Below are 14597 nucleotides of genomic sequence, written 5' to 3'. Positions count from 1 at the left end.
GTGGAAAGAGATTCGGGGCCCTTCATCAGTATTGGGAAGGGAATAAGTTTGTTTAGCTGCACAGAAGGTGGTGGGTGAAGCAAGATGACCTTGGGGATGAGCAATAAAAAAGATTATTTGTTCAATGAGTGCATGGGTGTGAGAGAGCGAGAACAGGTCTTTGACCTGGACCATAAACTTTGTTTCCCTTCTCACGGACACAGTCTGACCAGCTGACTATTTTCTGTTTTTATTTTTAATTTGCAGCATCTGCAGTTTTTTTGTTTTAATTGTCAGATGAAATCTTGCATTTCTCGTGTCGGTACACTGATTCTGTTCCACAGTTATCTATTCATTGGTGGGATGAAGCATGGCTGGCAATAGAGCATTTATTGCCATCCTTAATTATTCCTAATCTGATTGTTCATCGGGTGGCTTTGGAAGGGAGTTAAAGGGCCTGTCCCACGAGCATGCAACTCCATGCGGCAACCGCAACCTAAGCGACTCGATGCGGCAAGCGCTACCTAACCAGAAGCGGGGGCCACGCGGAGGTCGAGTGAGTGACATGAAGTGCGAGCGAAGTCCGCGGGAAATTAGCGCGTGACATACGGCGTCGAGGCGGCTGCGGGCCGGCAGGCCGTTGCCGCGCGGAATTTTTAAACGCGGTCAGTTTTTCGGAGCCCCGCGCAATGTCGAGACCAGCTCCGCACAACTCCGGCGATCGAAGTGGGACCGGCCCCGCGGCTCAAGCGACCACGTTAGGTAGCGCTTGCCGCATGTAGTCGCTTAGGTCGCGCTTGCCGCATGGAGTCGCATGCTCGTGGGACAGGCCCTTAACAGTTAACCACATGTTGCTGTAGGTGTGGAATGATGCATTGGCCAAACCGAGTAACAACAGCGGATTTCTTGCCTTAAAGTGAGCTGCATGGGTTTGCACGAAATCCTGCAGATTTTGGGTCTTTGTTACTGATACTGTTAATTAAATTGCAGATCCAGTTACCTAATTGAACTTTAATTATTTGTCCAAGCCATGAGATTACTGGTCTAGGAACATAACCACTATCCTTCTGTCCTCTAAAAATATCCATGCGGATGTTGTTGGATATAACTGAGATGTCATAGATTATTTCTTGATTAAGGTTTAGATTAAAAGCCATCTTTTGAAGAGATAGGGTCATAGAGTGATACAGTATGGAAACAGGCCCAACGTGCCCACACCGGCCAACATGTCCCAGCTACACTAGTCCCACCTGCCAGCATTTGGTCCATATCCCTCCTAACCTGGCCTATCCGTGTACCTCTCTAACATTTTCTTAAATGTTGGGATAAACCCAGTCTCAACTACCTCCTCTGGCAGCTTGATCCATACACCCACCACCCATTGTGTGAAAAAGTTACCCCTCGGATTCCTATTAAATCTTTTCCCCGTTACCTTAAACCTATGTCCTCTGGTCCTCTATTCACCTACTCTGGGCAAGAGAAACTGTGCATCTACCTGATCTATTCCTCTCGTGATCTTATACACCTGTATTAGATCACCCTTCATCCTACTGTGCTCCAAGGAATAGAGTCCCAGCCTACTCAACCTCTGCTTGTAGCTCAGATTTGTTATTTATTTTAACGACAATTGTATGCCAATAATTAACCTATGTATTCAACATATTACTTCCTGCCACCACAATGCACCTGCAGAATTTGAGATAATTTAATCTATCATATTTTATGTTGGTGAAGCATCTTCCTGACAACAGATTTCCATTATTCTAGTCTTACAAAGACCTGTTTCATTGGCTTTTATTGTTCTTCTGTATTCTTGAGAAGACAAAATAAAATTGCTTCGTTAAACAGGAACATGGAATGAAGCCATTTATAATGGTTGGCTTCAAACAATAAATCTTCTTCGAGATTCATTGCAGAATTGATTTATAACAGTGAAGCTGTTCACTTCAGCTGTTATAAAGAAAGACTCCAAAATGTCATTTAGTCTACGACTTCATATGTTCTGAGATGTAAAGCTATCAGGGACTGTTACATAGCTTGAATAGTTCTTAAGTAATATGAGAAAAGCACAACTAGTCAGTGCAGATTTGGTATGTGTTTTCTCAATGGCTCAGAGTTAAATGAAAGCTGCTTTACTAGCTTAAAGACAGCTGCTTTTGGTATAATAAAAAAGTATTTAAATTTGTTCTACAGGATATGTTGCATTAATGATGCAGCCAACTCCATCTGTTTTAGATGTTTGACTTTTTTTAGATTTGCATGCATTCAAAGTAATTGCTAACTGTTTCAAATCGTACATTTAATTTGTTATTCCATTAATTAATCGTGTGATTGATTGAAAGTATACCCAAGTCTGTAGAATTTACTTTCAGAGAACATAAGTTCTAGTTACATCTAAATTATACATTTTGTTACAGAATTGGAAAGAATGGATATTTGTAAATTGATTTTCTTTAATGAACTGGCCTCTATGATCATTCTTACAACTTTTTCTTGTATTTCCAAGTTCATTTTCCTCTGTTTAAAGCCAAATAGCATGCTGGACAGTGAAAGATTATAATCGAGCTATGTTTGGGGCGTTATGTGTACAGTTCACAAGGCTGTGTCTGCAAAATTAGTTTCCAGCTGAGGTATGATGGGGGCTATTTTATATTGCACAACACAAGTGCAATGCTCCCAGCGGCAGCTAACCGATCCCTAGCCATGGCATCTCGTAAAACTGTTGCCATCTGTCATGACTAATGCTGCAGCTTAGTGATTGTGCTGAATACACTGTTTGCCACTTGCATGTGCAGAAACACTTTTTTTTAAATGAGAGAATCTGTCCTTTCATTCATGAGTAGTTTACCAGCAGCCTTATAGGAATATCCTCAAAAACAATGCCTCAGGATAAAGTGGTATTGCAGTGGTTGTGCTGGAGTAATAATCCAGAGGTCAGGACTTGCTGTCCAGAGTCTCAAGTTAACAATGTGGAATTTAAACTGTAAAAATCTGTTTTTAATCGAGTCATTAATAATGATTAATACAAAACCATTGGATTGTGATTTTTTTTTAAAACTCATCTGATGCAATGATTTCCTTTTATAAAGCACAACATTTACTATACTTGCATGTCACTGCTAATTTGATATTCCTAACTCATCAATGTAGTGGACTATTAAGTGCCTAATGAATCTAGCAAGCCCGTCAGTTGTACCATCATTGCCAGGTTGAAATTAAAGAATAAAAAAACAATGGACCACCCAACATTGCTCTAGGTACTGTATTCAAACTTGCATCCCAGTGGATTATTCCCCCTCATGAACATCCAGGTATTGGTGTTTAAATTGCTCAAGAGTTGACCCACTGTCAATCAACAGCCTATTGCAACTATCCTTACCAAATCATTTCCTACTGATAATGCACCAGATTCCTCCGTCAGAACCTCTGCACAGATCCACCACACGGATGATGAACAACTTTAGACTTTAGAGACAGAGCTGGAAGGATGTTGCCCTGAGCATCTTAACCATATAACAATTACAGCACGGAAACAGGCCATCACGGCCCTACAATGATTCCAGATCGAATGAAGTCTCATGGAATCATATCAAACATGAGAATGGGGCCATCCTCTTGATTACCGTCTGCCATACACTTGCAGCTGATGAATTGGAGATTTCCCCATGTTGACCAATGCTTGGAAGAAGAAGCACTGAAAGTAGCGAGAGCACAGAATGTACTCTGGGTTAGGGCTTTCATATCCACTGCCATGATGGGTTTGGTAGCACCTCCACAGACGTGTGTACCATTGGATTTATACCTCCCATTGGTTCACTTGTGGGAATCTCCCATACGAGTTATAAATCCACCTGAAATTGTCATCAGTAATATATCTCTAGCTGGGCCACCTGTCCACATCAGCATTAATAAACATGACAATCACACATCTTCATACCAAGGACATCCTTAGTCATATTATTTGGCTCTACAAATCATGCTAATTGGATAGACGCATAACAGATCTGGCAACTCCAAATTGAGCATCAATAATGCACTGCAGGCCAGCCATGGAAATGTACACTCAGTATTATGGCCATATAGATAATGTTCTCAAGTACTTGCCCTGACAGCCATAAAACCCTGAGGCGACTGTGAATGGCTTTAGCTTACGCACTCACCGAGCTTCAGTAATAACAAAATGAGTCTTCCAGTTGTTGAATCTTGATTCATTGGCTTTTAATAAAGTAATGCAAAGCAAAGACATAGTTTATCAAACTCCAATCACAATTGCTGTTCCATTACGTCATAAACTTGCTTTAAATTTATAATCCATAGCTCAGCACATGGTTCAGTGCACAATAAAACTCAGTGCCCGTGTGGTAGAAAACTGTAAGACATCTCAGTCCCACAAGGTTTAAACCGCAACTAACCTGAAATGCCCCTAGCTCCACCGAAAGCCACACCCCTTCACGTAAGCATGCTGATAACAATTAAAGGCAACTAGACAGAATTCATAAAATGCTGATCATAGCTAAATGGCTCCTACACTCAGATTCTGTAACCTCGTCACCCACACTCAACAGTTATGCTCAAGCCAGTTGATCATCCTTTGTACAATGAAAGGCCAAGCTAGCGAACCTGCAACACAGAACTCTATTCATGCCAAACTGCAAGCAATGTACAGGACCAAGTGATCTCAAAACCAATGGATCAGACCAAAGCATAAGTGGCTCCAAAGTCCCTCCAAATCGAGTTGGGAATGATGGTGTACAGTTAAACGGTCATGTGGAGAAGGAGGGTTCCTAGATCATCTCGCCCTCAATGTTAGTAGGGCTCAGCTTGTGAAAGCTAACTTATTTGCAATCATGTTCATCAAGATCAGCTTCCCCTTGGGGTACCAACCATCGAAGAAGATGGATTTCAACCAGTTTGATTAACTCCACGTGATATCAAATGGTTATGAATACTGGATAAAACAACCTCTGAAGGACCACGTATGATACTTTCTGTTGTACTGAATAGATGTGCTCCTGAATCAGCTAAGCCTTTAGACATTTTTTCCAATACAGTTAAAACACTGGTGTTTGCAAACGAGGGGAGGCAATGAAAGAGAAGTTCTGTATAAGGTTGGAGTGATTGAATGGTAGAGGGTTGATGATGAAAGACAAAGTGGGATAGGCTGGAAGACATAGAAGTGACAATCGTGCAATAAGTACTAACAGCTGCAACTGGAGAAAATAGTAATGATGGTTAGGAACTGAAATTTGTGAACTCTAGGTTGCAAAATGCATAAATGAAGGGGGAGAGCAAGCAAACAAAAATTGCAATTGACTTGAAACTTTCATTCATGCTGATGAGCTCCATACTGCAGTCAGCTAATTGAATCCACATTGTCTAGAGTTGACATAGGTTGTTGATTGTATGTTGGTACCCTCTAGTGTGGCACTTTCATTGATTGCCAAGCTCAGGAACATGTGCATACACCCACAACCCTGTTTCTCCTGAGTTGCAGTTCATCAGGTAAATTAGATGTCTAAAGAAGCAAACTTATGTAACACAGCAGAAATCTCATCTGTGTTTTCATTCCCTTTGTGCTGTTTGGCACAAGATTTAAATCAAGAGGAAGTTCTGTTATTATAGTGTGGTTTGCTGATAGGTGTTTTTGACATATAAAAAATATGCAGGGTGGTGTTTACATTGCGAATGTTATTTATACGGTGCATTCAGAAAGTATTCACACCCCTTCACGTTTTCCACATTTTGTTACGTTACAACCTTATTCTAAAATGGATTAAATTCGGCTTTTTTTTATCATCAATCTACACACAAAACCCCATAATAAAAAAAGTGAAAGCAGGTGTTTAGACATTTTTGCAAAGTAATAAAAAAGAAATAACTGAAATATCACATTTAGATACGTATTCAGACCCTTTACTCAGTCCTTTGTTGAGGCACCTTTGACAGCGATTACAGCCTCAAGTCTTCTTGGGTATGACGCTACAAGCTTGGCACACCTGATTTTGGGTAATTTCTCCCATACTTCTCTACAGATCCTCTCAAGCTCTGTCAGGTTGGATGGGGAGCGTCGATGCACAGCTATTTTCAGGTCCCTCCAGAGATGTTCAATCAGGTTCAAGTCCGGGCTCTGGCTGGGCCACTCAAGGACATTCACAGACTTGTCACGAAGCCACTCCTGCATTGTCTTGGCTGTGTGCTTAGGGTCGTTGTCCTGGTGGAAGGTGAACCTCCACCCCAGTCTAAGGTCCAGAAAGCTCTGGAGCAGGTTTCAATCAAGAATCTCTCTGTACTTTGCTCTGTTCATCTTTCCCTCGATCCTGACGAGTCTCCAAGTTCCTACCGCTGAAAAACATCCCCACAGCATAATACTGCCACCATCATGCTTCACCGTAGATATGGTATTGACCAGGTGACGAACGGTGTCTGGTTTCCTCCAGACGTGATACTTGGCATTCTGGCCAAAGAGTTCAATCTTGGTTTCATCAGACCAGAGAATCTTGTTTCTCATGCCTTTTGGCAAACTCCAAGCGGGCTGTCATGTGCCTTTTACTGAGGAGTGGCTTCCATCTGGCCACTCTACCATAAAGGGCTGATTGGTGGAGTGCTGCAGATATATTTGTCCTTCTGGAAGGTTCTCCCATCTCCACAGAGGAACTTTGGAGCTCTGTCAGAGTGACCATTGGGTTCTTGGTCACCTCCCTGACCAAGGCCCTTTCCCCCCGATTGCTCAGTTTGGCCGGGTGGTCAGCTCTATGAAGAGTCCTGATAGTTCCAAAGTTCTTCCATTTAAGAATGACGGAGGCCACTGTGCTCTTCGGGACCTGCAATGCTGCAGAAATTGTTTTATACCCTTCCCCAGATCTGTGTCTCGACACAATCTGACTGAGATCTATGGACAATTTTGTCGTCTTCATGGCTTGGTTTTTGTTCTGACATGCACTGTCAACTATGGGACCTTACATAGACAGGTGTGTGTGTGCCTTTCCAAATCATGTACAATCAATTTAATTTACCATTGGTGGACTGCAATCAAGTTGTAGAAACATCTCAAGGATAATCAATGGAAACAGGATTACCTAGGCTCAATTTTGAGTGTCATAGCAAAGGGTCGGAATAGTTATGTAAATGTGATATTTCAGTTATTTCTTTTTAATTACTTTGCAAACATTTCTAAACATGCTGTTTTTGCTTCTTCGTTCTGGGGTGTTGTGTGTAGATTGATGATAAAAAAGGGAATTTAATCCATTTTAAAATAAAGGCTGTAATGTAACAAAATGTGGAAAAAGTGAAGGGGTCTGAATACTTTCTGAATGCACTGTATGTTGATCAAATGTCAACATATAAAACATTCAGTTCAGTAAAATCTAAACAGTTGTGCTAAGTATAATAAAAAATCCCTCTTAATCTTGTGAAGCAACTGTTGCACTAAGTTGCTTTTTCAACTTTTGCAATTTCAACTTGTGGCGCAACATTCTAGTAATTCTACACAATGTAGCATATTTCTAAAATAAACTTTTGATGTGTAACATTGCATAGTTCTGTATGGCAAATAAGTTAATAACCAGATAATAACAGGTTGAGCGCTACTACCTGCAAGATGTCTAAAAGCCTGCAGTAATGTCAATTAGAAGTGTCCAATATTCTTTTTTGACTAAAAGCCATTGATGGCTAAGAAATCGTTATGTATCCATCTGTCCATATTTCTTGATTTAAAGAAATGAAGTAATATATTTACATTGCAATTGCCATGGCCTCTGCATTATACAATGCTCCTTACAATTGATGAAGGAAAAATCTGAAATATAATCGCTCGTAAAGTGGGATAAATAGCAAACAATTTGTACACAAAGGTTGCGAAACAGTGAAATATATGCTTTGACAGCATGTTGAAGGATGAATATGGTCCATAAGTTTGAGGTACTCCTGTGACCATCATGAAGTAAGCCTTGGAATCATTTATATTCAACAGAAAGCAACTTCACCAGAACAGCACTTCCTCAATGCTGCACTAAAGTGCCAGCCTTGATTACCATATGTTTTCAAGTCTATGTGTGGGGCTCTCTGACTTCAAGGTGACAAGTGTTACCTCTGAGTCAAGATTGGCAAGTAATATGCTAGTATATGATTGTTGATGCTGCTTTGAGAATAAGAATAGCTTTGAAAATAGAGGAAACATTACATTGTAGCATGCTAGTCATCAGGACAAGTCCGCTGGTCATTTGTTTGCATTTATAAGTGAATTTGTGTTCTGGTTTTCAGAAAGACCTGATTTAAAGACAGGACTGATATTTTACAAATTACTACTTTTCCTGAAAGTCCACATACATTGGAAACCTATTACTATTTAATCCCCTCTTTCCCTGAGGAAATTAAATAGTAATATTTTTTCATGTATAGTTTAGAGATACAACATAGAAACAGGCCCTTCATCCAACCGAGTCCGCACCAACCAACAAACACCATACACTAGTTTACACTACACTCTAGGAACAATTTTACAGATACTACAAACCCCCATGCCTTTGGAATGCGAGCACCTGGAGAAAGCCCACATGGTCATAGGGAGAACATGCAAAATCCATACAGACCGCACCCATAGTCAGGTTGAACCTAGGTCTCTGGCGCTGTAAGCCTGCAGCTCTACAGATGCGCCATTATGCTGCCCTAAGTCTATGTGGACTTTCAGGGCAAGAAGTAAGCTTTGTCCAGTTTACAAAATGTATATATACATCAGATAGTCGAGAGTCCCTAGGACCAATAAGCAAAATTTGATCATAGGGATTTGTCGTGGGGTTTCTTCCCAAGGACAAACACAGTTCCCAAAGAATCGTAATACAGAGGTAACGCCTATTCTTCATTGTAATTGTGTCTTACTCTGGATGCTTTTATATTGCGTGACACTAAAATTGAAAATGTAAGCATATGGATAAATCTTTGCAGAATTAACATTCATGATGTTATCTCGAGTAATGCAATATTCCCAATCGTTTGGTTCATAGTACAAACTTTTAAATAGTCATGTCAAATATCTTTAATTTTCCAACAGACCTACAAAGTAAATTTTGAATGCGAGCAGGACCAAGAAAATATATGAGTAATAATGAATCTAGAACATTGTAAAGTACAGCACGGAAGCCTTGTACAATAAGGTTTCAAAGGATGGACAAGTAAGGAAAGCAGTTAGTAGCCCAGGACTTGAGTAGGTAAGGAATGTGAGGGCTTGAAAACATGTTAAATAAAGTTTAAAGGATTTTATGTAGTTATAGAAACATAGAAAATAGGTGCAGGAGTAGGCCATTCGGCCCTTCGACCCTGCACAGCCATTCAATATGATCATGGCTGATCATCCAACTCAGTATCCTGTACCTGCCTTCTCTCCATACCCCCTGATCCCTTTAGCCACAAGGGCCACAGTTGTGTGTCTTGTTGCTTTTTAGGTATGACTGTATGGCAAATCCAATTCCGCGTATGTTGCAAAACATACTTGGCTAATAAGTTATGATTATGATTTAATATATTATGGATAAAGGAAGTACTTTATCATTAAAAGTTATCAGTGATATTACCTAGCTGGAGAAGCTGAGAGACACCTTAGAGAAGCCGTGCTACTTTGAAATGGGACAGCAGAAAGTGGGTATAATAATAGTTACATGTAACAACCTATATTTGTAGATTATAACTAATGCACTGGGTGTGACTAATAGATACAATGGAAATATCAGTACATTGAATTTTTAATACAAGGATATAACACGACAAAAAGCTGAATATAATGGAGAATGCTGAATACGATTGAAGAAATTGAGAGTTGAATTTACTTGAGTGGTTGCAGTAGGTTGTAAAGAAGGAGCTTCACAGAAGAAAAGAAAATGTGAGGAGGAGAACAGTTTATCGGGGGATGTTTAAGGCCTTGGAGCAATTAACATTGAGGAGTCTCAAGAAGCCAGAATTCTGGAAATAAAGGGGATTACTGGGGATGGTGTTGCTTAACAGGGACCTATTGTAGGTGAATGGTGAGTGAGGACTTGGTATGAATGTAGATTGGGAAGTAACATTTCAGATTTCCACTTTATTGAGGGTGGCTGACTAAAACTGCTTTGGAATAATTAAGTCTGGAAGTTACAAAGATGTGTCTAAATGTCTACATAACCACACCTCTGCTACAGCCACAGTCACTCAAGGCGTTCCCCAAGGCTCCGTACTCGGCCCCCTCCTCTTCATCATCTACATCCTCCCCCTTGGTCAGATACTCCGCCACTTAAACCTGGACTTCCACTGTTATGCCGATGACACCCAGATCTACCTCGGCACCAAATCCCCCCCACAACCCCCCCTCTCCCATATCAACTCCTGTTTGTCAGCTATAAAAACCTGGATGCAACATACCTTCCTCAAACTCAACAGCGATAAGACAGAATTCCTCCTCATAGGCTCCAAATCCACACTCAGCAAAATCAATAACCCCACTCTCACCATCGACGGCACCACTGTCTCCCCATCTCCCCAGGCCCGCAACCTTGGCGTGATCTTTGATTCCACCCTCTCCCTTGAGCCTCACATCCGCCATGTCATTAAAACCTCCTTCTTTCATCTCCGCAACATCGCCAAACTCAGACCCTCTCTCACACCTCCCGCTGCTGAAAGACTCATCCATGCATTCATCTCCTCCCGACTGGACTATTGCAACTCACTTCTCCTTGGCATCAGCTCCACCTACATCAACCGACTCCAACTGGTCCAGAACGCAGCCGCCCGACTCATCACCCACACCAAATCCTGGCATCACATCACTCCAGTCCTCAAACAACTTCACTGGCTTCCCATCTCCCACCAGATCACCTACAAAATCCTGGCCCTCACCTACAAAGCCCTCCACCATCTGGCCCCCCCATATCTCACTGACCTCCTCTCCCCCTACCAACCCTCACGGTCCCTCAGATCCACATCAGCTGGTCTCCTCTCCATCCACAAGTCCAACCTCCACAGTTTTGGGGACAGAGCCTTCTCCAAGGGCAGCTCCCAGGCTCTGGAACTCCCTCCCCCAACTGATCCGCAATTCCGTGTCCCTCACCGTCTTCCAGTCCCGCCTCAAGACCCATCTCTTCACCTCTGCCTATCCTTAGCCCCACGTCCCCCTCCCTTTTCATCTGTGCATGAATTGCCTCATATTGTGTTTTGAATTGAATTTTGTCTTTAATTTGTGTACTAGTCATGTCTCTACTATTTATTTCATTCCCCTTACATGTTTTTCCTCTACCTGCTAAATTTTTGTACGGTGTCCTTGAGACTTGAAAGGCGCCCATAAATAAAATGTATTATTATTATTATTAAATGTTACAGCAGTCAACAGGATTGACTCGGGTAAAGGTAAAAATAGGCAGTCTTGTGGAAAACACATGCAAAAACGCTCTCTTGGGAAGAACACAAATATGTAGTCAGAAGGTTATCAGCACATGTAACATTTGTTAAGTTATGACGCTTCATAATTTCATTCTCATTGGTGCGTGTTCTGTGATTCGAAAACTGACATTTTCTATATTTGGTTACCAAATATACCGTATGTGGGATTCTGCACTGACTTCAAGCCATACAACACGGTAACGGGTCCCTCATCCCAACTCATCCATGTCATCCAAGATACCCCTTCCAAGATCCATTTCTATTAAAATATTATTAGTGTGTATACCTAAGAAGAATACATTTTCTTAGCTGCACATATTGCTGTTGTACCTCAGTGTGTATACAAAAGGTAAGTAAACCACATGCCCACCCCGTAGAACTGGTGGAGCTAGGTCTGTTGTGGGCTGTATTGTACATTTCCAGTGCAATGTTATACTCCTGCAAAAGGCTTTCCCAGTTGTAACGATTAGAGAATATGAGAATGAACATTGGTAATTGTTTCAAATCTTCATGAAACAATTACTTGAATTTATTGCAAACCAGAGTGCTGGAGGAATTCAGCAGGTCAAGCAGGATCGGGACCCTCCAGACTGATTGGTGTGGAGAAAGCTGGGAAAGAGAGCTGGGGATGGGACAAAGCCCACTAGGTGATGGTGGATACAGGCGAGGGGTGGAAGATGGGTGGTGTAAGTTACAAAGGCTAGAGGTGACAATTAGACAAAAGGATGTCAGAAAAGAAGAGGAGAGGAGGCTTGAAATGTGAATCCAGAGGGAAAGATGTGGGTGGGAGGGGAAACGGGGGGGGGGGGGGGGGGGGGGGGTAGAGGAACGACGGGAGGTAATGAAAGGGGAAATGGGGACCCTGGGATGGGAGTTGAGTGTGCGAAGGAGGGAAAAGAAACAGCGTGACTAGGGAGGTTGAGACGGTGGGAGAATCTCCCATGAGGTGGGGGTGGGGGTCATGGGAAAGAAAGAGGGTAGAGGGGTACTATTTGAAATTGGAGGTCAATGTTCATACCGTTGCATTGTAAGCTACCAAGCAGGATGTGCTGTTGCTCCAGTTTGTTTGTGGCCTCTGTCTGTCAAAGGATGCCGATGACAGAATGGCCAATATCAGAATGAGAAGGGGAGGTAAAATGGTTATCAACCGGTAGATCCAGCAGTTCCTGAGAGACAGAGCATAGAAACATGTGTCGGGTGAAATGGTCACCTGGTCTTTGCTTGGTCTTGGTGCTATTAGTGACACCATTTTGGGAACACCAAATACAATATTGAATTTTCCAACTTTAAGAAATGCCCCTTGCCCCTGCTCCCTGCCGGGCTTTGTCCCACCCCCACCTTTCCTTTCCAGCTTTCTCCTTTTCTTCCGACCCCTCACCACCAATCCAATCTGAAGGAGGGTCCAGAACTGAAATGCTGCCAGTCGACTTCCTCCCCAGATGCTGCCTGAACTGCTGAGTTCCTCCAGCACTTTGTGTTTTGCTCAAGATTCCAGCATCTTTGGTTTCTTGAATCTCTGTTCGAATTTAATGTTCTCGGTGTGAATGTAAAAATAACAAGATTTTAGTCGCATAATCTTGTTTTATGCAGTATTTGAATCTTATTGTTTTGACACTTGCCAAGCTAGAGGCAGGAAACATGTTCCCGGTGTTGGGGGAGTCCAGAACCAGGGGCCATAGTTTAAGAATAAAGGGTGCCATTTAGAACGGAGATGTGGAAACACTTTTTCACACAGAGTTGTGTCTGTGGAATTGTCTGTCTCAGAGGGCAGTGGTGGCCGGTTCTCTGGATACTTTCAAGAGAGATAGATAGGGCTCTTGAAGATAGCAGAGTCGGGATATAGGGAGAAAGCAGGAACAGGGTACTTATTGTAGATGATCAGCCATGATCACATTGAATGGCGGTGCTGGCTTGAAGGGCCGAATGGTCTAATCCGGCACCTATTGTCTATTTTCCCCTTCCTCTTTAGCACCCACCTCTCTTCACTGCTACTGTATTTTCTCAAGCTGATTACTGACTGGACTGTATTAATTAGATCATAGCCCCAGGAAAGAGAGTGGATGCCAGATATTACATATAGAAATGTATTGGTATTAGAAGACTAAATATGGAAGGAAACTAGTTACCGGAGGATAGTTGAAATTTGAAAAAGGAAGTGTAAGATAATGTACGGTGTGAGGAAATATTACTATTGAGCATATAACTGGCTCAGTGGTATATTTCCCATGATGAAAGCACAGGCATAGTATTCTAAGTTAATCATTATTATTTCTGTCGAATACCAGATTTGTCCCATGTGCATTTGGTGACCTTTTGTGCACTTTGCTGGCTGCTAGAAGAAAGAAATCCCCCTTTCCTGTGTGTGACTTGGTTATAATACCAAAATTCAGCAATCTCACTCTCTTTATTCAACAGAATTTGTCCAATTTCAAGCACTTGAGCATAAAATCCAAGTGCTGTACTGTGGGGATATTTGACTGCCTTTTGATTAGATACAGAATGGTACAATATCAGAACTGGCCCTTTAGCCCACTATGTCTGCACTTACCATGATGCCAAATAGAACTGATCCCATCTGCCTACAGATGGTCTATATCCCACTATTCCCCACATGTCTGTCCAAATGTCTGTTAAATGTTGCTATTGTAACTGCTTCTTCCATCTTGCTTGTCAGCACGTTCCAGGCACCTTCCGCTCCATATGCAATGAAAAACATTTCTATGCCAATGTCCTTTAAAACTTTTCTTCTCTCACCTTAAACCTACGCTCACTAGTATTTTGACTATCTACCCTACCTATGCCTCTCATAATTTTATAATCATTTATCAGGTTGCCAGACATTACATATAGAAATGTATTGGTATTAGAAGACTAAATATAGAAGACTAAATCTGAAACTCCACAGAAAACTTCCCACGTCTGTCCATCCTCTACATGTACCTAATGCACTCCAATCCAGGCAACATCTTGGTAAACTTGAAAAGTTAACAAAGGCTTTGCCCTTTCAGGTGAACATGAAAGTTTGAAGCGCACTAGAAACATAGAAAATAGGTGCAGGAGGAGGCCATTTGGTCTTTCGAGCCAGCACTGCCATTCATTGTGATCATGGCTGATCGTCCCCAATCAATAACCCGTGCTTGCCTTCTCCCCATATCCCTTGATCCACTAGCCCCTAGAGCTCTATCTAACTCTCTCTTAAATCCATCCAGTGACTTGAC

General features: G+C 41.9%; 1 protein-coding gene across 1 annotated transcript in view; it reads left to right on the top strand.

Moving 5' to 3' along the window:
- marchf3 (membrane associated ring-CH-type finger 3) overlaps positions 1-14597 on the top strand; it is a 69128-nt gene that overhangs the window by 17257 nt on the left and 37274 nt on the right. The window lies entirely within an intron of this gene.

This window comes from Amblyraja radiata, chromosome 3, assembly GCF_010909765.2.
Source record: "Amblyraja radiata isolate CabotCenter1 chromosome 3, sAmbRad1.1.pri, whole genome shotgun sequence".
In the NCBI taxonomy this organism is placed as follows: Eukaryota; Metazoa; Chordata; class Chondrichthyes; order Rajiformes; family Rajidae; genus Amblyraja; species Amblyraja radiata.
Note: the sequence above shows the minus strand (reverse complement) of the source record. Positions and strands in the feature narration are given on the sequence as shown.